The 21,968-nt window shown below is 47.3% G+C and overlaps 1 long non-coding RNA gene across 1 annotated transcript; it reads right to left on the bottom strand.

The window, feature by feature from the left end:
- Positions 1-14,501: 14,501 nt before the first annotated feature.
- LOC121032640 (uncharacterized) lies at positions 14,502-18,258 on the bottom strand. The gene is made up of 2 exons (XR_005791405.1): positions 15,616-18,258; positions 14,502-14,910 (listed from the first exon to the last, which is right to left on the bottom strand). It is a non-coding gene; the product is annotated as an uncharacterized LOC121032640 (long non-coding RNA).
- Positions 18,259-21,968: the final 3,710 nt, after the last annotated feature.

Raw genomic sequence — 21,968 nt, 5'->3', positions numbered from 1 at the left:
ACTGGTTAGCAATTGGATGTGGTTAACAATGAGAAAATCCACCTGGAAGTGTAATAGAGAAAGTATGCTTGCCATTGTAGACTCCTCATAAATACATATCGAATGGAATAAAATATCTCCAAGCCATCAAGTATCCCACAGCCCACAACACTGAGACATCCAAACGTCTGAATTAGGGGAAATGTGTGCAGAAGTGGAAACCCAAGCAAAAATGTCCCCCATCTGCTGGGTGAGATTCTGTAAGCTAAGATTCTATAAAAGTAAAAGGATTCTAAATCTCAGATAGGCACCGAGCCTTGTCGAGTACAAGCTATGACATTTGTTCTGAAGGCCTGTCATATACGGGATCTAGAGGCCAAAGCTGTCCCCATGCTCCTGAGCCACGAGGGGCCCAGCCCAGCTCCTCACGGCTGACACATGACCCAAGCAAGGATGAGTCAACAGAGGGGCATCTGGTGGGGGTGGGGGTGGGGGCAGGAACAGTGTCCAAAGGAGGGGAAGCACATAATTCAGAGCATGGGGGGAGGAGCCCACAGGCTCATCGATCTTGGTGAGCAGTGGGTCACCCTAGTTCCTAGAAGTGAAAAATCTCATTTCTCCCAGAGAATCCGGCCCGTGGATAGTTTGAGCCGGACTATTCCAAATGCAAGGCAGGGACTGCAAAGGGAGACATGATGTCACCCTTCCCTCCTGTCCACATGTCTTCCCCAGTAAAATGAGAAGAGAGGGAGAGAGAAGATGGTGATTAGATCCCCCCTCCCCATCCTCCAGTCTGCACCGCAGCAAAGTTCCTTCTGGTTCAGCGGGTGACGTAGCTGCTGCTGCCATGAGACCCCTTCTGGAAACTGGCTGCCAGGTTCATGCAGCCTGGGGAGCAGCTGACAACTGTCCTGGAGAGGAGTCGAGTGAGCCACTCACCTCCTGTGCCCCCGCCCCCACCTAATTGCGGGGTTCCTGGGCAGGGTCTGGGGTGGGCAATCAGGCGGGGCCACCTTCATCCCAGTCCTACGACTCTGTCCCTTCCAGGAAGGCTCCAGCGCCTGCCAGGATTTGCTGCAGAGCCGCGCCCCTGCCGGCTCAGGGACAAGACACTGCTGGCGCTGAGCCCGAGGCAACCTTTCCCCAGCCGAAAGGCCCCTCTCTCTGATGGGTGCCCAGGCTGCATCCTTGCCTTTTTCCTTAACCAGTCTGAACCTCAGTTCCTTTGCACGTACAACGGGAACGATAATAGTGGCTTCCTCTCACAACCGGGGGTCTGCCAGTGTAACCCAGGGAGACATTGGATGTGAGGTCCAGGATGAATTATCAAGGGCTCCAGGTTAATATTATTATTATTACTATTATTATTATTATTATTATTACCTCTGCTCAACTGACGAAGGAAGGGGTAGGGACATCAGACAGGCCTGTGGTGACCAGGGTGAGGCGGGCTGGGCTCTCTTTGCCCTCTTTCAGCACACAGGGTCTGCACGCAGGGCCGCAGGAAGCAGGCCTGGGTCCAGCACTAGGAGAGCAGAAGGGCCTCAACTAGGGATCACCATGGGGTTGGCGAGGGGCCTTTCAGGGGCCTAGGCAGGTGGCTGTGGGATCACAAGGCCATTTGGAGCTTTCTACTTGCTCCCAGACTATGTCAGGATGGGCGCGGCGGCAGAGGACGCTTCCCGGTGTTGCCGGAACAGCATGAGCTCCCCGGGAAAAATGGCAGGTGCGCCGAGGCCCCTTGGGTCTGCTAGACTCCCCCTCGGCGAGCATTAGAGCCATCTGCAGTGGCGGAAGACACGCCGCCTGGAGCAGAAGGTTGGTGAGGTCCCTGGGGACTGGCAAGGATTCCGGCACTGCTGGGAATGCAGGCCGAGAATGGGAGGAGTCTCCAGCTCCCAAGGTGATTCCAGGCCCGCCCCCCGCCCCGGGACAGCTGCCATCCAGGACGTGGTGGGAGGTGGGAGGAGAGCGGGCAATTGCTGGGAGCCCGAGAAATGGGACCTTCCCCCCAGCTGAGGGTCGGGAAGGCCTTTGCGAGGAGTTGGCGCGTCCTAAGAGCTGGCACTGAGCAGAGGCTCGGTCCTCGGGCTGGATGGGCGGTCTTGACCCAGCCCCTCCTTGAAAATTACAAGCAAGTAATTTTGAACTTTTCACTCGTGCATTTTCTCATCTGTAAAATGGGGGGGGGGGGGGACACAGCGGGCCACGAAATGGCTATGACAGTGGAATGTGATGGCGCACACAGCGCGGAGCAAAGTCAGCCGCCATTAGTTCTCTATGAATCGGACAGGTGGCCAGAGCCGCGCAGGTGGCGGGGAAGGCGACGCACCTTACTACTGCGCAGACCAACTTTGCCCACCGGTTAGGTCTGAGGAGCTCAAAATCTCCTTTTAAATAACCAAGTAAGTTTCTATTTAAAGTATGCTTTTATTTTTTTTAATATCTATTTATTTATTTTGAGAGAGACAGCAGGAGGGGGGGAGGAGCAGAGGGAGGGAGAGAGAGAGAGAGAGAGAGAGAGAGAGAGAGAGAATCCCAAGTGGGTTCCTTGCTGTCAGCACAGAGCCCCATATGGGGCTCGACCTCACAAACCCCTGAGATCATGACCTGAGTCAAAATCAAGAGTCCCATGTTTAACCTACGGAGCCACCCAGGAGCCCCTAAAGTACCCTTTAGAAAAAATGTTTTGTAAAATGAAAATCCCTTTTTAATAAGTGAAAAATCTGTCTCCCCATCCCTGCTTCCCAGTCTGTGGTGAAGTTATTTCACCGTGTACTAAGCCTGTAGGAAGAGATCAGGTAGTTTCTGCCCTCGAGGAGTTTGCAAGTAACAAGGGGAAGTGCCCAGTCCTGCGCGGGAGGGAGGAGGAGGTCAGGAAGTTCAGCCCCTCCCTCAAATACCTCCAGGGCACTGCCGAGGATGGCTTCCTCCCCCAACCACAGACCCCATGGTGTTAGGCAGACCCAATTCTGCTATGATCAAGGGCAAATGAGCCACTACTAAGATGGGCAAGGTACCCCCAGCTGGGAATGAGCCTAAGAGGTCTCCGAGAAATTCCAAGACCCCAGAGCAGAACTGCCCTAACCAGCGGAATTTAAAATTAACAGCCCAGCTGCAAAGAGACTATTAGTTCTGGGCTCCCAGGGAAATGGCCTGTGTAGAGCTGACCTTGTCTGACCCTCACCCCTCTTGCTGTGGACCAGAACCACAGAAAACATTAACCCTCAGTCCACCAAACTCCTGTTCTTCAGCAGAAGGCATTGAGCTCCTTGTGTGGGGTCAGTAGTAGGGGGTGCAGTATGTCCCAGCAATCATTGATGGAGCTAAGCCCACTACGTGAGGTGGCTCATCGTGCTATGGGACAGATTCTTGCGTTATCCCCACTTGACAGATGAGGAAACCAGCTTAGCGAGGTTTAGTAACCTATCCAGTGATCACACAGCTAAAATGAAGCAAGCAGGCGATGTTTGTCAGAGCTGGGCACCAAAACCTGGGGTTTTTTAAATAGTTATTTTGAAAGAGAGAGAGAGAGAGAGAGAGACAGAGACAGAGACAGAGCTCGAGGTGGGGAGGGGCAGAGAGAGAGGGAGACCCAGAATCCGAAGCAGGCTCCAGGCTCTGAGCTGTCAGCCCAGAGCCCGACACGAGGCTCGAACTCACAAACTGTGAGATCATGACCTGAGCTGAAGTCGGTCGGTTAACCGACTGAGCCACCCAGGTACCCCCAAAACCCGTGTTTTTAACCACTGCCTCTGCCGATGCCCAACCCAGTGCCGTGTTTTAAGAAGCCCTCGTGGGGCTCGGACACATCTCTTTACAACTTCTGGGTCAGAATAGGAGAACTGTAGATTGTATACGAGAGGGCTGGAAACTCAGCCTGAGAGGTGTATCTGATCAGGAAATATGTTTTGTTGGGCCCAAAAGGATTGTTTTTAAAATTAAAAAAAAAATTTAATTTAAATATCAGCGCGCCATGTATTCTATGCCTTCCGTCTGATTCTTATGCTATTTCATTGTCCGCCTGGCCCCGGCAAGCACTGGGTCTGTTACCCCTGGTAAAGCCCATCTCACCATGGGCCAGAGTAAGATGAGCTTTACCAGAGCTCGGCTATGACTTCACGCTGGTGCCTTAGGACCTTTCTTTTCTGAAGGCGTTTCACCGTCTTACCCTCAGAAGGTACTTTGGGTCTCACCCGCCGTGAGAATTAGGACCAAGGAGCCTGCTGAACTTGTATGACTCTCATTCTTCCCCTGCTCCACCAACTTTGTCTCTCCGCCTACCCACCCTGCAAAGGACTCTACAGTCCTAGACAGGCCAGCCTGTGTCCCCAGGGCCAGAACCCCACTGAGCGTGGGCAGCTCCAAGGGGAGCCAGGCTGTCAGCACTAATCCCACACAGTCCTCACCGGACGCTGTAGGCCACAGGCCTGGCATTGACTGAGGCCTCTGGGCGCAAGGCTGGGTCACTGCCACTTGGCCCTAGGAGTGCTAACCCAAGGCAGCTCCCATCCCAGATCTGCCTTAAGACAGTGCCAGTTGTAGCAGAGGTGAGGCCTCCAGGTCCAAGAGAAGGGGTGGCGGGTCCCCTGGGTGTCCTAAGGGCTATGGGCACCTCTTTGTTTACATGTTGCTGGACTAAATCTTCAGCAGCCTTGTTTCTGGACACCAGGAAACAACTTTCTGATGGGAAAACCACTGGGGAGAAAAAGGGTGTGTGTGTGTGTGTGTGTGTGTGTGTGTGTGTGTGTGTGTGTGTGTTGGGGTCGGGTGTAGAAGGAAGGGAAGAGGGAGGGAAGAAGAAAGGAAGAAAACAAAACAAGAGAAAACAGCCCAATTCAAAAGGCATGTGGTTTTCTTCTTGTGGTTAGATGCAAGGGCTTGGTGGTTTAAGTAAAGCTCTGAGCCCAGATTGTGGGACAGTTAAACGCTGGGTGGGGCTGGGGCAAGTCCTGAGAACAAAGAGTCTATTGAGGTCACCCTGCCCCGGGAGGGTTGGGGGCAGAGGCAGGAAGTGGGAGGGGGCCACCTCCACTCACCTTCGGGAACCACCCCTGGGCACAGACTTCTGGTCTACCCAAAAAGCCACCGGGCAGGACTCACACAGGAGCGCTTCTCATTCTGAGAAGGGCAACTGCCAGATGCAATGCTGTACCGGGGAAGTTTCCGAAAGAATTTCACCCCATATGAGCTCCAGCCTTGGGTTTCAGAAAATGAAGTCTCCGTAGAGAAAGCCCTGGGTTGGGGATACGGGTTTTAATTCTGGTACAGTCACTAACTGACTCAGGGCTTGGACCAGGTCACTTACAGCTCCAACATTACAAGATTCTAGACCCTTTTCTTCTTACTTCTGGGGCTTAGCAACATCAAGTTCATATGGCATGTATTCACCTAGCTCTCCTAAGGGTTCTCTATTCACTCACTTAATCCCTGCAAGTCTGTGAAGTGGGTCCCATGACTACTACCCTTTAACAGATGAGGAAACTGAGGTGGAGGGATTGGGTGACTCCCCAAGGCACAGACCCTGTAGCCCATCTCTCTCCTCTAGCTACCAACCTCCTACCCCCAGTATGCACACACACATGCAGCAAACAATACTTACAGGGCGCCTGGGTGGCTCAGTCAGTTAAGCTGTCAGCACTGAGTCCAATGTGGGGCTCAATCTCATGAACTGAGATGATGACCTGAGCTGAAATCAAGAGTCAGATGCTTAACGGACTGAGCCACCCAGGCACCCCTGGAAACTTCTTTGAAATGTCTATGTAAGGATAATCCCAGAGCTAGCATCAGCTCAACCAGGGTAGGGTCTACCCCCTACCACTCCCTCATGCCTTACCCCTTCACAGAGCCCGTTAAAAACCAACAGGGTCCTCGGAGGGGATCTAAGACCCCACACAGCAGCACAGTTGGTGGAAAGAACTTTGGAGTCCCAAAGGCCAGTGATTTGGAGCCCATCACTTACGCTTTCTGAAATACCCGGGGAGTCCAAGCACGATGCTTGAGCCTTTTTTGCTTTGTGTTGTTTTTTTACAGTTGCTGAGGATCACTGAAGATGTGAAAATTCCAGATCATTTCTTTTCTTCTTGAATATTTTTTAGAGCATGGGGCGCCTGGGTGGTTTGGTCAGTTAAGCATCAGTTGTGGGAGACCGTTGTGCTGTCCCCACACGTGCATTGCCTCCCCCAGAAGCAACATCCCCCACCACGGGGGAACACTTGTCACAACTTTTGAACCTACACTGACATGTCACTATCGGCCAATGTCCCTAGTTTCCATTAGGGCTCACTCTCGGTGCTGTACATTCTATGGGTTTTGATAAATGTATGTGGGTTTTGATAAATGTATAATGGCATGTATCATCATTATGGTGTCACACACAATAGATTTACTGCTCTGAAAATCCCTCATGCTCCAGCTCTCCCATCACCCTCGCCCCCCACCCCCTGGCAACTGATCTTTTTACTGTTTCCATCATCTGAGTTTCTTCAAAATGTCCAGCGATTAGACTCATACAGTATGTGGCCATTTCAGACTGGCCTCTTTCACTTAGTAATATGCGTTTAAGGTTCCTTCATGTCTTTTCATGGCTTGTCAGCTCATTTCTTTTTAGTGCTGAGTAATATTCCATTGTCTGGATGTACCACAGTTTATTTATCCATCCGCCTACTGAAGAACATTTTGGTTTCTTCCAAGTTTTGGCAATGATACCTGCCTAAATGGCCATAGTATTTGCATTCCCACCAGGAAACAATGAGAGAGTTCCTTTGCTCCATATCCTGAACAACATTTAGTGTTGTCAGTGTTCTGGATTTTGGCCATTCTAACAGATGTGTAGGGATATCTCGCTGTGGTTTTTAATTTGAATTTCCCCAATGGCTTATGATGTGGAACATCTTTTCATATGCTTATTTGCCATCAGTATATCTTGTTTGGTGAAGTGTCTGTTCATGTCTTTTGTCTATTTCTTAGACAAAATTGGGCTTGGATTAATTAATTTGGGTTTCTTATTACTGCCTTTAAATTGCTTGATATATTTGGATCCTTTGTCAGATATGCCTTTGCCAAGTATTTTCTCCCAGTCTGTGACTTGTCTTCTCATTCTTTTGACAGTATCTTACACAGAGCTGAAGTAATCAACCGTAATGAAGTCCAGTTTATCAGTTGTTTCTTTCGTGGGTTGTGAAACATACCTGGGATAAGTCCCAGTTGGTCATGGTGTATATTTGTTTTTATAAATTGTTGGATTTCTGTAATATTTTTGAGAATTTTTGCATCTATGTTCATGAGAGATATTGGTCTATAGTTGTTGTTTGTTAGTTTGTTTCTTGTAACATCTTTGTCTGCTTTTGGTATTAAGATAATGTTGACCTCATAGAGTGAGTTAGGGAGTGTTCCTTTGCTTCTTTCTTCTGGAAGAAATTATAGAATGTTGGTATAATTCCTTCCTTGGGTTCGTGAAGAATTCACCAGTGAGTCCATCTGGGCCTTGTGCATTCTTTTTTGGAAGCTTACTTATTAATGACTCAATTTTTTATCAATTAATTTTTGATTCTAATATATTGTCTTTTTCTTCTTGCATGCTTTAGAAGATTGTGTCTTTCAAGGAATTAGTCCATTTCATCTAGGTTATCAAATCTGTGAGCATGGAATTATTCATAGTATTCTTTAGTATCTTTTTAATACCCATGAGATCTGTAGTGATGTCCCCTCTTTTATTTTTGGTTTTAGTTTTTGTGTCTGTGTCTTCTATTTTTATCTTAGTTAGTCTAGCTAGCAGTTTATTGGTTTTATTGATCTTTTCAGAGAAACAGGCTAGTCTTGTCTTCATTGATTTTCTCTATTGATACCCCATTTTCAATTTCATTGATGTCTGTTCTAATTCTTATTACTTCTTTTCTTCTCATTTCCTCTCTCTTCTATTTCTTCTTTTCTACTTTGGATTTAATTTGCTCTTCTTTTTCTAGTTTCCTAAGTTAGAAGCTTAGATTGTTCATTTTAGATCTTTCTTCAATACTCTAAATACTCTAGTATATTATTCATTACTACAAATTTCCCAATAAACGTTGCTTTCACTCTATCCCACAAAATGTGTAAGTTGTCTTTGCATTTTTTAGTTCAACATATTTTTTAAATTTCTCTTGATGATTTCTTCTTTGACCCATCTGTTGTTTAATCTCCATTGTTTTGGAACTTTCCAGCTACCTTTCTGTTACTGATTTCTAGTTTAATCCCATCGTGGTCTGAGAGCAGATACAGGAGTTCTTTTTTTTTTTTTTTTTTAACTTTATTTATTTATTTAAAGTCAGCTCTACGCACAACATGGGGCTTGAACCCACGACCCCGATATAACATTCGGTTGGTTCAATTGGTTCACGTGCTCCACCAACTGAACCAACCAGGTGCTCCCAGTCATATGATTTCTACTATTTTAAATGTGTGAAGTTCTGTTTTCTGGCCCCGAATGGGATCTATCTTGGGGACTGTTTATGTGAGCTTGAGAGTATGTGTATTCTGCTGCTGTTGGATGAAATAGTCAATATATGTCAATTATACCTGGCTGGTTGGTGGTGCTATTGATTTCGACTATGTCCTTACTGATTTTCTGCCTACTGGCTATGTCCATCTCTGATAGAGAGGTGTTGAAGTCTCCACTAATAATAGTGGATTCATCTTTTTTTGGCATTTATCCTGCTAGTGTTTTCTGAGCTTCCTGGATTTCTCCTTGCAGCTCTATCAGTTTTTCCTCATGTATTTTGACACTATTGTTAGGCTCATACACATTATAGGGTATTATACCTTCTTGGGAAGCTGAGTTGTTTATCATTATGAAATGCCAATGTTAGTATGGTGTCTCTTTCTTCATCCCTTTACTTTGATGCACATTTATATTTGAAGTGGGTTTCATGTAGATGACATATAGTTGAGTCTTGTTTTTTAACCCACTCTGATAATCTCTGTCTTTTCACTGGTGCATTAAAACCACTGATGTTTAAAGTGATTATTTATATAGTTAGATTAGGGGCACTTGGGTGGCTGAGTCGGTTGAGCGTCCGATTTCGGCTCAGGTCATGATCTCACAGCTAGTGAGTTCAAGCCCCGTGTCAGGCTCTGTGCTGACAGCTCGGAGCCTGGAGCCTGCCTCGGATTCCGTGTCTCCCTCTCTCTCTGCCCCTCACCCACTCCATCCTGTCCCTGTCTTTCTCAAAAATAAATAAACATTATATAGTCAGATTAATGTCTATTGTATTTTCTTTTTACTGTTTTCTTTTGGTTGTCTTTTGTTCCTATTTTTTCTTCCTCCCTTTTTCTGCCTTTGTGGTTTTAACTGAATAGTTTATATGATTCCATTATCTCTCCTTCATTAATATACAGGCTGTACTTCATTTTTTAACTTGTTTAAGTGGTTGCCCTAAAGTATGCAGTATACATTTACAACGAAAGTCCATTTTTAAATAACATTAAACTGCTTCACAGGCAGTGCAAGTACCTTATAATAATATATATATTAATATATAATATATAATATATATTCAAATGCATTGCTATTATTATTTTGAATAGCTGTTAGCTGAGCCTCGTAATTAAGAATAAGAAAAATAAAAATGCTTACTTCACCTGCACTTATCCCTCCTCCCGTGCTTTTCCTTTCTTAATGTAGATCTGAGTTTCTGACCTATGATTTCTCTTCTTTCTGCAGAACTTCTTTTAACACTTCTTGCAAGGCAGGTCCACTAGCAACAGGTTCCCTCCTTTTTTGATTTTGTCCAAAGTCTTTATTTCCTCTTCACTTCTGAAGGCTAATTGTGCAGGGTACAGAATTCTAGACAGGTAGCTTTTTGTCTCCCAACACATTAAATATGTGATTCCACTCTCTTCTTACTTGCATGGTCTCTGAGGAGAAGTTGAATTAATTTTTATCTTTGCTCCCTATAGGTAGGGTGTTTCCCCCCACGCCCACACTGACTTCTTTCTTTCAGGATTGTTTCTCTGTTTTTGATTTTCAACGGTCTGAATATTATATTCAGACCTGGGTGTACGTTTGGTTTGTTTTGGTTTGGGCATGTTTACTGCTGGGGTTCTCTGAGCTTTCTGGGTGTGTAATTTGGGGTCCCAACATGGACTTGGGGAAATCCTCTGTCATTATTGCTTTAAGTATTCCTTTCGTCCCTTCTCTTTCCTCTCTTTCTGGTAAATCCTATTGTATTGTATGTACACCTTTTATGGTTGTCACACAGCTCTTGGATATCCTGTTTTATTTCTTCAGTTTGTTCTGCTTGCTTTGCTATTTTGGAAGTTGCTATTGACATAGCCTCAAGCTCATAGGTTCTTTCCTCCGCCATGGCTGGTCTACTAATCAGCCCGTTAAAGGCATTCTTCATTTCAGTTACAGGATTTTTCATCTCTAGCATTTATCGCTTATTCTTTCTTAGAACTTCCATTTTTCTGCTTACACTGACCAGACCTAACTATGGCAAGGATATTGGAATTATCAGACCAGAAATTTAAAGCAACTATGATTAATATGCTAAGGGCTCTAACAGATGAAGTACACAGATGTAGAGCATCTCGTGTTTCTGTAGGGCCCTCTCCCACATCCTCCAAATCAGACTGCACCCTGTTCTCTACCCTCCATCCTCAATCACAAAGCCAGACCAATACCATGAAGCACAGCAGGGCTGCTCGGGTATTCATCATCCCAAACTTCTGCAGCTTTAAGGCAGAACATAACTTCCATAAAAGAGGAAAGGCTGTCCTTCTAGAATTAAATATATCCGATATACTTCTAGAATTAAATATATCTCCCTCACTTAAGGTTTCTACTCCTAATTTCCTTCTGTCAACACCTTCCATTCTAATGCCTCCCAAGTAGCCATCGTGACCCTACCCTGACTTTCAGACTTCAAATTAGCAGATTAAAGTTTATTGAATGCCCATGCCCATAAGCAAGGAGCCTTTGGAAGATACCCAGCACTTCTGTGTTGTTTGTATGCTGGAAGAGATAGAGAACATGAGTTTGTAACTCTGTTTTCATTCCATCTCAATAATAAAAATGTCAAGCATTTTCCACAATTCTGCCACTACTTAAGACACAACCATGTGGAGCAATGTGGTCTCTACCTCCAAGGAACTCACAAACGAACAGAGACTTAGTAGCTGATACAAAGTCCCACAAGTTAAGGCTCACGTAACCCTCTGGGTTTCTACTAACAGTCATCCCTCTAGGAGGCACCAAAAATAAATAAATATTATTTCGTAGATGGAAGGGTGGATAGATACATAAATACAGGGGCGCCTGGGTGGCTCAGTCAGGGGAGCGTCCGACTCTTGATTTTGGCTCAGGTGATGATCCCGGGGTTGTGGGATCAAGCCCCACATCGGGCCTTGCGCTGAGCATGGAGTGCGCCTAAGGTTCTCTCTCTCTTTGCCCCTCTCCCCTGCTTACAGTTGCGTGCTTTCACTGTCACTCTCTAAAAATAAAAAAATTAATAAAATAAAAAATGTTTAAAGATACATAGTTTTGTATGTATACGTACATACATAGCTGAACATATGGATGAATGTTCCTGTCTCTATTAAACCCATGACGACCCCACATTTACCAAGGAGGCATATAGAAGTGGCCTCAAAAATTGAATCCAGAAAGTAACTGAAAACGATCAGCATGGTAGAAATAGGCCATTACTAACCATTGCCTAATGATGGCACTGCAGCGTTAGAATTACATAAGGCGCTTTCAAAGTTGCAGGGATGACCCTCAGACTCCATCCCTGGAGATTCTGATTCAGTGAGGAGATAAACCTAGGTATCTGTATTTTTTTAAGTTTCTGGGATTTTTTTGATTCACAGCTGAGTTCGAGAACCATGGGGACAGATCCCCAGATCTAGCAGGTAAGAGTCAGGCAGCCATAGATCCAGGCAAAGAGTCAACACAGGGAAGACAGAAAACCCGTTGAGAAGACACAGCTAAGGCAGAAAACAGGGCTCTTTGCGTACCTTCAATTATAGGTGCAGTTGGCTTCAAGTCTGCAATAGACCTCAGTTTTCCAGCAGGTGCTAAGAGAGTTGTATATCACTCTTATTAAAGTAACACGGCTCTGAGAATATTTAAGGCTAACATCACACGGTTCACCCATGGTTGTCAATCAGATCTCGCGGTGTAACTCCCTCTGTGAAGAAATGAAGCTATGGAAGAGAGAGAAAGCACCTCAATATTTGCACGGTGAAAAGTATTATTTTTCTACTGTGGAAATGTGAGCTTGTCACTACAATGATTATCTTTTCCATTAAACCCTAAAAGGTTGGCACTGTTGAGCAAAATCAGCTTAATTCATCATTATCTTGTCACTGGCATGTCCCGAGGTCATCAAACATTGGTGAAAGCTTCCCTCTGGTTTTTCTTCACTGGCGTTTTTCACTGTCCTAGCTCCATAAAACCCAGTCCACAGCAGCCAGCCAGGAACCGTCTCCTGAGAAACATGCATGCCCTTCAATTTCACCTGAGAACATCCAACATCTAGAAGCCACTGGCTTTATCTTCAGGGAGCCAAAATTCAGTCTGGCCAAGGTAAACAACAAATTAGATTTTTGAGTTCAAGACACAACAGGGGGCAATGTGAACCTTTAAGAAACCCTATTAGGCTGAAACTGAACTCTTCCCCCTGCTGATTAGAACACGATCGTTCCCATCGACAAAGGAACTCACGCCTTACAAAAGAGTTATCCTCCAGGCTCCTGGAAACGTGGAGCTTTTCCTCACTTCTTGGGAGCAGGGCTGTTGCACGAAATTAGGCACACCTGGATGCCTTCATGGACCATGTTCATATGCTGAAGTCTTCTACTGCGTTGAGCCCTTGAAAGTCACAAAATTGCATCTGGCTAAATAGTCTCCAAGGTAAGAATTATTGAGTGACGTGAACCTAATTTGTCCCTGTTTTCCCGAGGCATAGTGCATGTGACACAGACCTTGTGCCTCTTTGGATTACTGTTCCTGGCTTCCTTCCCCCAGGTTCTGCTTGTCTCCTGAACCATGTTGCTGCCACTGCTTTTAACAACCTCCCCAAGGTGGCAAGAACCCAAGAGAGTCCCCAGGCTGCATGGCCAGCATGGACCGTGTATCATACTGAGGTACGGAGGCATTTCTAGATTTGGGTAACGTGCTACACCCAGACCATGGCATCTGGCTCCCTGAGCAGCTGCCATGGAGGCAAATAACGCAGGGGGCTGAGCATCCATTAGGAAATGGAAGGTGGAAGGGAGCCGCCTGACAAATGTCTCCTCATGTCTCCCTTCTGTGGACTACCCTGAGGACTAGTTCCTCTTTGAAATCCTTTTGGAGACAATCCAACGTGCAGCATTAATGTGCATGCCAACTGAGTTGTACGTCTTTTTTGTGGCTTGTTGTGAAGCAACAGCCAGTATGGTCACATATTGCAGAGTTTCATACGCTCCTTGGCTCACTTTCCATTTTCTTCACCCTCATCTCACTGGTCTCACACTTTGCAAATGTCACATCAGCAATTTTAGCCCTCGGTGAAAGCTCTGCTTTCTACAAGATGCAGGTGAAACAATTGTCCAAGAGTAGTTCTAGGAAGCAATTTTCAAGATGGAATTAGGGGGTGGATGGGGCGCCTGTCTAAAGGTAAATGGTACTCCACCACTAGAGGTACACGGAATGGGAATAATCCATTGGCATTTGGTAGACTCATGAACTCTTCAACTTTCATTGCAGTTAGTAGGGATAGAACGCAGATGGAAGGAGGTCAAGGCATTGGGAGCACAAGGGGTCATGGCACTCAATCATCATAGGAACAACAATAATTACAAGGATTGTGGGTTAGGGTGGGTACTAACGGCATCATTAAAGATACATAAATAACAGCTCAGGGAAGTCAATTTAAGGCATGATTTAAAATCCAGATACCCTCTATGGTAGTATTAAAGGAAATCTTTATTTCCTGCAGCCTCGGGAAGGACTCTGCTAAAAACCAGGGCAAGGCTCTGATTCTAGGGGGTCCAGAGCTGCCATGAAGTTGAAATGCAGAACCTCGGTGAATATTCTACGTCAAGTCAGAGCCCTGATAGGGAAGTGGAGGACTCTGAGATCTGGGATAGACACATTTGGGTGAAGGAACCTGAGCATCTCGAAACTCTGAGTTCCCTTATGCCGTCCTTCCCAAAGAGGCAGCACCTTCCCCCTCGCCAGAGAAGACTAGCCTCTACTTGCCTGGAGGATGTGCAGTGCTCTCGCCTGAAGCAGCTTCTCCACAAGATGCTGCTTGTCCTCCTGAAGACAAGCTTGTCCTCCACTAGCCGTCCTTGTCTCCAGGCTGACAACCGAAGTCAGGTCTCAGCGAGAGCAGATGGAGAAGCAGAAACCCTGTTTCAGGAAGGAATGGTCTAGATAGGTAAGAAATTACAAAGCCAGCGAGAACTTGGGAGCATAAATGGAAGCGAACGTTGGGGATGCTAGCCGAGGGTAGCAGCATACACAGCTGGACAGAGGGGAACTCACTGACACGGGATAATTCATTTATGATTCGCACTTTACTTTGTGTCAAGAAACACCTGTGTAACTCGCGGGGCTGGCTATTTGAAGCCTGGACTCCACAAGGGGACACAGTGACCAGAATGAGATGCCAGAATCACCTTGGCATCGTGTTAAAGAAGAGATCAGAAGACTTAGGGAAGTGGGAACATTAAACGTGGGTCTACCGTGTATGGTCCAAGAACCTATCACTCAGATGACAGAGTCTTTTCTAAGTCAGTAAAAAATCACACTGACGACGAAGAGATGAGCATTTTGGAGAAGTTCAGTGGGGGCTTTCAGAGGCCCAATGAACATGATTGCTTGATAGGCAGGAAGTTGAAGTGATAGTCAGGGTTTCTTGATCCAGAGGGATCCATGGCAGTAAATTAATAGATTATTGTGTCCTGGGGGTGAGACAGATGGGCAACCATTAGAATGTTGTATTTAGTGCTCGCTTTGGCAGCACATATACTAGAATGTTGTATTTATACACACAGAAAAATATCTAGATTTCCTAAGTAGCAGGCTGAAATTAACCACTGGGAGACAAATTGTGGCCTTCACCTCTTGACCAATTCACAGACACAGACCCCATGGTGAAGGGAATTCCAGGACCCTGAATCCTGACCAAAGTCAGCCTCACAGAGGACCCAGTGCATCTGCAAACCCACCCTGTGGTTATTTGCCCAGTTCCCAAGTATGTAGTTAGGACAGATCCACTTAGCATATGGTTAGCACTGAGACCCCCTCACAGTATTAGCCTGATGTGTGGAATAAGGGTCACTATGGTAGAAAGGGCCAGGTAGAAGCCCTGAAATTTCCCTAACTCCACAGCAGCCCCCAAGGTGAATGAGAAGCAATATGACATTTCTGGAGAAATCTCAGAGATTAACACCGTCATCAAAGATTTGAAAGATGAGGAAGGTGGTCCCCATTTTATTCTCATCTAATTCACCCTTGGCGGTGGACTATTGTAAGATTAACTCCATTTTCAGCCGCGGGCTGAATATGGATCTTTACTGGGGCAGATCAACACAGCGCCTGGCAATCTATCAGCAGGGAGAATCAAAGGAAGTTTATCTTTAATTAGCAGGAACAGCAATACATACTCACTGTCTTGCCTCGGGGCTATGTTAACTCTCTTGCTTTCTGTCATGATATAGCAGAACATCATGCTGATCCACTGTATTGGTGACACTATGGTAATTGGAACCGGTGAGCAGGAATTGGCAAGTATCCCAAACGCACTGAGACACCTGCATGGGAGAAAGTAGGAGATAAACTCCACAAAGAGGCAGAAGCATGCCACATTGGTGAGTTTTATAGCGTTGCACTTGTCTGGGATGTGTGGGGATATCCCCCCAAGGGAAAGAACAAGCTGCTGCACTCTGCATCTTATAGCACTAGGGCAGAGGCAGAATGCCTGGGAGTGTCTCTGGATTTTGAAGGCAATGTAGTCTAAACTTCTGTTCCATTTCTCTGATGACTCAGAAAACCACCAGTTTTGAATGGGGAGCAAGTCCAAGTTGTGGTTCCAAGCTCTCTGTTGCCTGGGCCATGGGACCAACAGATCTAAAGATGCCTTGGGGTATCTGCGCTGGATAAAGATGTGCGGTCCTCAATAGAAGAGACATAGCACAGAGCCTACAGATTCTGGAACGAGGCCATGCATTACGGTAGAGATCTATACTGTTTGAGAAGCAGCTACTGGACCCTAACCGAGACTCGGTAGCCAACCACGAGACACCCCGTTACTATTCAGTCTGATTTCCCCTTGTGAACTGGGCTGTTATCTAATCTACAAAGACATAAGTTTGGACATACACGCCAGCAATCGATCATGCAATGGAAGTGGTATATTTGAGTGTAGGCTTTAGCACATTCCGAACGGTGAAGTGAATGATATAAACAGCCACCTGGGCTCTCATTTCACTTACCTCTGCCACACTGTTGACTCTCCCTCAATCCCTACTTATAGATACCGTGTAGGTACCCTCTTCCTTACTGAACTCCGTGTTGGTTCACAGAATAGGATTGCCCCTGTATTGTTGCCCAAATTAAGAGAAGCCCCTTAAAGGTGACAGTAAAATGTAGTTCTTCTAGTGGAGCAAGCTGGAACCAGTGCACTTGGTCGCCCACTTTATGTGGGCAGAATGGTGGCCTGAGGCATAGATGTACTACCGTCTTTGCGGTGTTAGATGGCCTGGCTAGCTGCCAGGGGCCTGGAAGGAACAGAGTGGAAAATCAGAGACAAGGAAATCTGGGGATGGACCAGTGGACACGCGTACCCAAGTGCATGCGTGACCCTTTGGGTCTCACGTTAGTGCCTGAGGGCATGTACCCACGGGGTGGGGGGGGGGGGGTGTTAATCAGCAGCTACAAAGGATGGCCCATCTCCAGCGTGTCACCCAACCTCTGTCCTCAGATATCTCAGTGTTTGTTCAATGTGTCTGTGAACAGAGGGGTCAAAGTGCCAAGGATGTAGGTTACACAAGGGTCCAAAACCAGGGGCTCCCTTTCCCAAGGCTGACTTCCTTGTGATTGCTGATTGCCCAGTGTGCCAACACAAAGGCCAACGCTGAATCCTTGAAGTGGCATCGTTTATTGTATAGACCAGCGGGCCCCATGGGGCAGGGCAGGTACAACAATTTGTGAAGAGGAAATGAGTGACTGAATGAATGAATGCGGGAACTAAATGTGTGAGTCAGAGAGTGAAAGACTCACATGAGTTCGGGAAGACCAGTACAGCCCCTTCGGTCTCCTTTCCCCTGTTCCTCAGTCCACGCCCTAGGGCAGAGCCTTAAATGGACCATCCTCGGCCCTGTTCAGATACAACCTCATCTGCAATCTCGCTCTTGCAGGGCCTTTCTTCCAGGCGTAAGGCATCTCCCTGTCCGGGTAAAACACCCTGACGGATATTATTTCATTTCATCCTTACCGCAATCTCTCTTGAGAGGGAGATGTGACAGAAAGACAGTGCTCACAACGTCCGTTTTCTCTTCTTCTTGGGCACAGGACTAAACCACATTCCCCAGCCCCCCCCACCAGATAGATTAGGACCAACTGATCTCGTTCAGACAAATGGAAAACGGTGTGTGCTGCCTCCGGGTCTGGCACACATGAATACATTTCTTGGTGTGACCCTCCAATGTCTGTCCCGCCTGTGGAGACCTCTGAGGCCACATTCCGAAGATGACAGCCCCAACTAATGTCAGCGCCAAGGGCAGAGCCCCACCTTCGGGAGCCTAGCCCTAAACAGTCCTGGTGCGCACCCTGTTTTCCCCAGCCCTGCTTTCTGCTGTGGCCAAATGGCCATCTTCCCATTATAAAGGAACCCCCATTAGAATTCACATTTCTGGAAGCCTTTCCCGAACATTCTTCGCCTGCACACGTTTGAAGGGCTGGCATGAGGCCGAGGCGTAACCGGCACCGCGAGGCCCTGAGTTCTGTTGCGACCGAATCTGACTGCACTTGGAATAAAGGTGATGAAGAGGTCGCGCACGGTGACCAAAGCTACCAGATTTCCACTCTGCCCTACGTGGATTCAAGCTTTGCCTGTTTCCAAGACCGAAGCCAGCCGCAAAGAGAAGTCGTTTTGTCGGTTCTCCTTTCAACCGCCGTCATCGCTGCGCCCTCTGGTGGTTGTGAAAGTAATCGGGTCTGTCTACTCCTAGACGTTAGGGGAAAGGTGGGGGAGAGATGAAAGGCACGGAACTGGATTCCGCCCCGGAACGGCCCCTGTGAAAGGTCTGGGTGGTCACACTCGCGCGCGCACGCACACTCTTTGAGGACAATAGCAGGCTGGCGTGTGTGCGGCCCAATGGCAGCATCTTGCATGGGGGGGGGGGGCCACCTTGCCCGGAAGCAGATGCCAGAGGTGAGGAGAGGGATCGGCAGGAATGGAGAGGAGCAAATACATCAACGGGGAAAACCACAGGATTTGGAAGTGGACTCAAATGAAAGAAAGGAGGCAAAATGATGAAAGAATAAGCTAGGAGGTCTCTCCTGGTTCCAGACCGCTGGCCACATGCTACCCGGCTACCTCGGCCTCCAGAAGGTACAAATAGTACAGAATTGCACGGGGCAATCCGAAGACTGCACCATCCACTCCGACTGCTTTCCCCTCTTCCGACCCCTTCATGCCCCGTCCCTGCACCGACCAGAGGGGCTGGCCAACTACGTCCTTGGGGAAGGAAGCGGTACAGGTGATGACACCTGAAATCTTGCACCTACCGGGATAATGCCTGAGTCCCCTCCACCCCAGTCCTCATCTCCGGAAAGATTCATTCCTTGAGGGAAGCTTTTCCTAGGCTTCAAAGCAGAATACAAGCAGATCCAGGAAAAGTCATTTTGTAAGAATTGGGAAAATCTGGAGTAAGCAAAGATAAGTAGTTTTCTCAACTGCAGGACTTCTCAGAGCCTTAAGTACACTAACGTGCTATGAGAGTCAGCTGTAGGGAATCAGAAGCTGGTGTTTCCAAAATTACTTGAGCACTGTAACCGACTTTTCTTTTTTTTCAATGTTTTTTTTTTTATTTATTTTTGGGACAGAGAGAGACAGAGCATGAACAGGGGAGGGGCAGAGAGAGAGGGAGACACAGAATCGGAAACAGGCTCCAGGCTCCGAGCCATCAGCCCAGAGCCTGATGCGGGGCTCGAACTCACAGACCGCGAGATCGTGACCTGGCTGAAGTCGGACGCTTAACCGACTGCGCCACCCAGGCACCCCTGTAACCGACTTTTCAAAGAGCATCTTGAAAGCACTTGAGCGCTTCCTTAAACAACTGGTGAACACATTCCTGTTAAGGTCCAGAGGGCAGGTCCTTGTGATAGAAAGGGTACTATTCTAGGTGGCAAGACGCCAGAGCTCCCCCTCAGATCTTCCACTCTGTATGTGTCTCTGTGTCTGTTCCTTTTTATTTTTTCTTGGATTTTCTTTCCTCATCTGCAAAGTGAGGAGTTTAGAGAGATCCATGGTTTCCGAACTGTTCCAGGGAACTTGGGGCTTCAAGACGGTACTTCATCGATTCCACAAGTCATGACATTTCCATAAATTAAGAAAATGTTGGTCTCAGCTCAGGTCTTGATCTCAGGGTCGTGAGTTCAAGCCCTGCGTTGGGCTCTGTGCTGGGGGTGAAGCCTACTTTAAAAAAATGTACTAAATTAACGTGAAGTCCTGAGAGAATCCATTATTCTCCTTTTACCTATTTTACATTGAAAGACTTTCCAAAGATTTTATTTGAACAAGAGAGTTTGTTAAAACTGCTTGAAACCCTCTAGAATATTAGATCTCTCCAGACAATTCCGGACATCTATAACTGTGCAAGCATATGAACCAGAATCCAGGTAGAATGGTCTGGAATTACAAGACTTACCAGTGTGGATGGTTGCTAGCTGAGTGATAGAGCCAAGTCACAAGATGGCAGGGGAATTTCTGTGCTACTCGTTCAGCTATTGGGAATCAAGGAAGAGTAGCTGTGGCCACAATAGGAAACTGAACAGGACACACGTCAGAGGAAGCAGGGCTGTCCTAGATGGGCAGTGGGAGCCAAATCCAGGGCAAAGGTTCCTGTGGCTGGAGTCGCCTTTCCCTGGGTCACTACAACAGCCTCTTCCTTTCCTGTCTCCCTGGCTACCCCTCCTGCTCAGCCCTCGGGTGTTATTAAATAATCCTCCTCGAATAGCCCCTTTCTTGCTCCCTGGTTGCCCATGAACCTGCAAGAACGCATTGCAACCTTTGCAGACACTCCCTGACTGGTTCCCAGTGATGTACCAGGAAGCTGCCATCTCCATAGCTCGCTAGCAGAGAAAATCATGAGTTAAAAAAGGAAACCAAAACCGAAATGACCCACTCCTTAAAAACAAATGACCCAAGGGGCACCTGGGTGGCTCAGTCGGTTGAGCATCTGACTTCGGCTCAGGTCATGATCTCACAGTTCGTGAGTTCGAGCCCCCACATCAGGCTCTCTGCTGTCAGCACGGAGCCCACTTCAGATCCTCTGTGTCCCTCTGCCCCTCCCCGGCTTGTGCTCAAAAATAAATATTTTTTAAAACATGACATGAGAACCTTACGTATCCAATCTGTGGGCTTCAGCAGAAATGGAATTGAGAGGAAAAGGCAAAACTTTATTTTTTTAAGTTTATTTACCTATGTTGAGAGAGGGGGAGAGAGAAGGAAAGAAAGAAAGAAGGAAAGAACGAACACAAGTCCACACAGAGCTCGATGCAGAGCTCAAACTCACGAACTGTGAGATCATGAGCCAAAATCAAGAGTCAGACACTTAATCTAGTGAGCCACCCAGGCTCCCCGGATAATGCATAACTTTAAATTGATATTTTAGAAAATTAGAAAGAAAATCAATTAAGAATATGACCGAAGGCTGGCCACAGTGGTAGTTTAGTTTGTAATCTCCCCGTAAAGCCTCCTGACCACCGAGTGGACCGGAGAGGATAGCCCCCACCGGAAACAGAACCAAATAACAAGTCCGCATGTAACCTCTTCAACCAAACTAGGCGACAGGAAATCTACCAAACTCTGGGAAATGGACAAATGCCATCCACCCAGCCACAACAAGATGTGGCCGCAAGAATGAAAACCCTCCCCCACCTCAAAATGCTCACGCCCACAAGAGGAAGAAGGATTCTGAGCAGAACCCGGGCCGGCAGATTTGCGAGCGTCCTGCGCGGGCAAGGAAGGTCCCACAGGCTGGCAGTTGACGGAGACAACAAAAATAACTCGGGACACGGGCCGAGCAAAGGAGGGGTGGGGCCGTTTAAGACCTTGGGAATCTCAGAAAAGGCTGGCAAACAATTCATTCCAGCAGGAAAGAGCCTCAGGTTGAGGGCAAATTACTGGAAACAGAAACCAAACTGAGCAGGCCAGGAACACCCTGAGTAAGTGAAAGAGAAAGCTGGGTGGGGGGTGGGGGGGGAGCCAGCCTCAGAAAATGCCAAAAGGCCACGAACAGAGAGCATGCTGGGAAAGCTGGGCCTGCAGAGCACTATGGTTGGGAAGGGGGGCGGGGGAGCGCCTGGAACAGGAAATCTCCTGGAACCAGACTTGTAGCTCGAGGAGACAAAGTAGCCATGGAGACAGGCCTTATTTTGAGTCATTTGTGATAGACAGGAGGTGACCCTGAGCCTTGAGCTGGGAAAATGCCCTAGGCCATCTCCTCCCAAACCCCCTGCTCACTCCCAACTGAACCTCTTCCTCCAGGCCTGGAAAAGCCAACTGCTTTAACCGTGAGGGAGAAGGCAAATCCAGCACAGCTCCACACGAAGGTACCTTCAGGAAGATGAACGAGCAAGACTGGAGCCAGGCAGGTGCCCTTAGGGCCGGCTTCCCTTGCCCTTGGCCACCTCTCGTTTCAGTCTCAGCTACGAGCCCAGCCCCAGCCCAGCCTGCCCGGCCTCCTCCCCTGGGCTCCTTGCCTCTTCCCGCTTTCTGCCTGGGGGCTTTTTC

This window comes from Herpailurus yagouaroundi, unplaced genomic scaffold (assembly GCF_014898765.1).
Source record: "Herpailurus yagouaroundi ecotype Mexico unplaced genomic scaffold, PumYag 142, whole genome shotgun sequence".
Taxonomy (NCBI): domain Eukaryota; kingdom Metazoa; phylum Chordata; class Mammalia; order Carnivora; family Felidae; genus Herpailurus; species Herpailurus yagouaroundi.
Note: the sequence above shows the minus strand (reverse complement) of the source record. Positions and strands in the feature narration are given on the sequence as shown.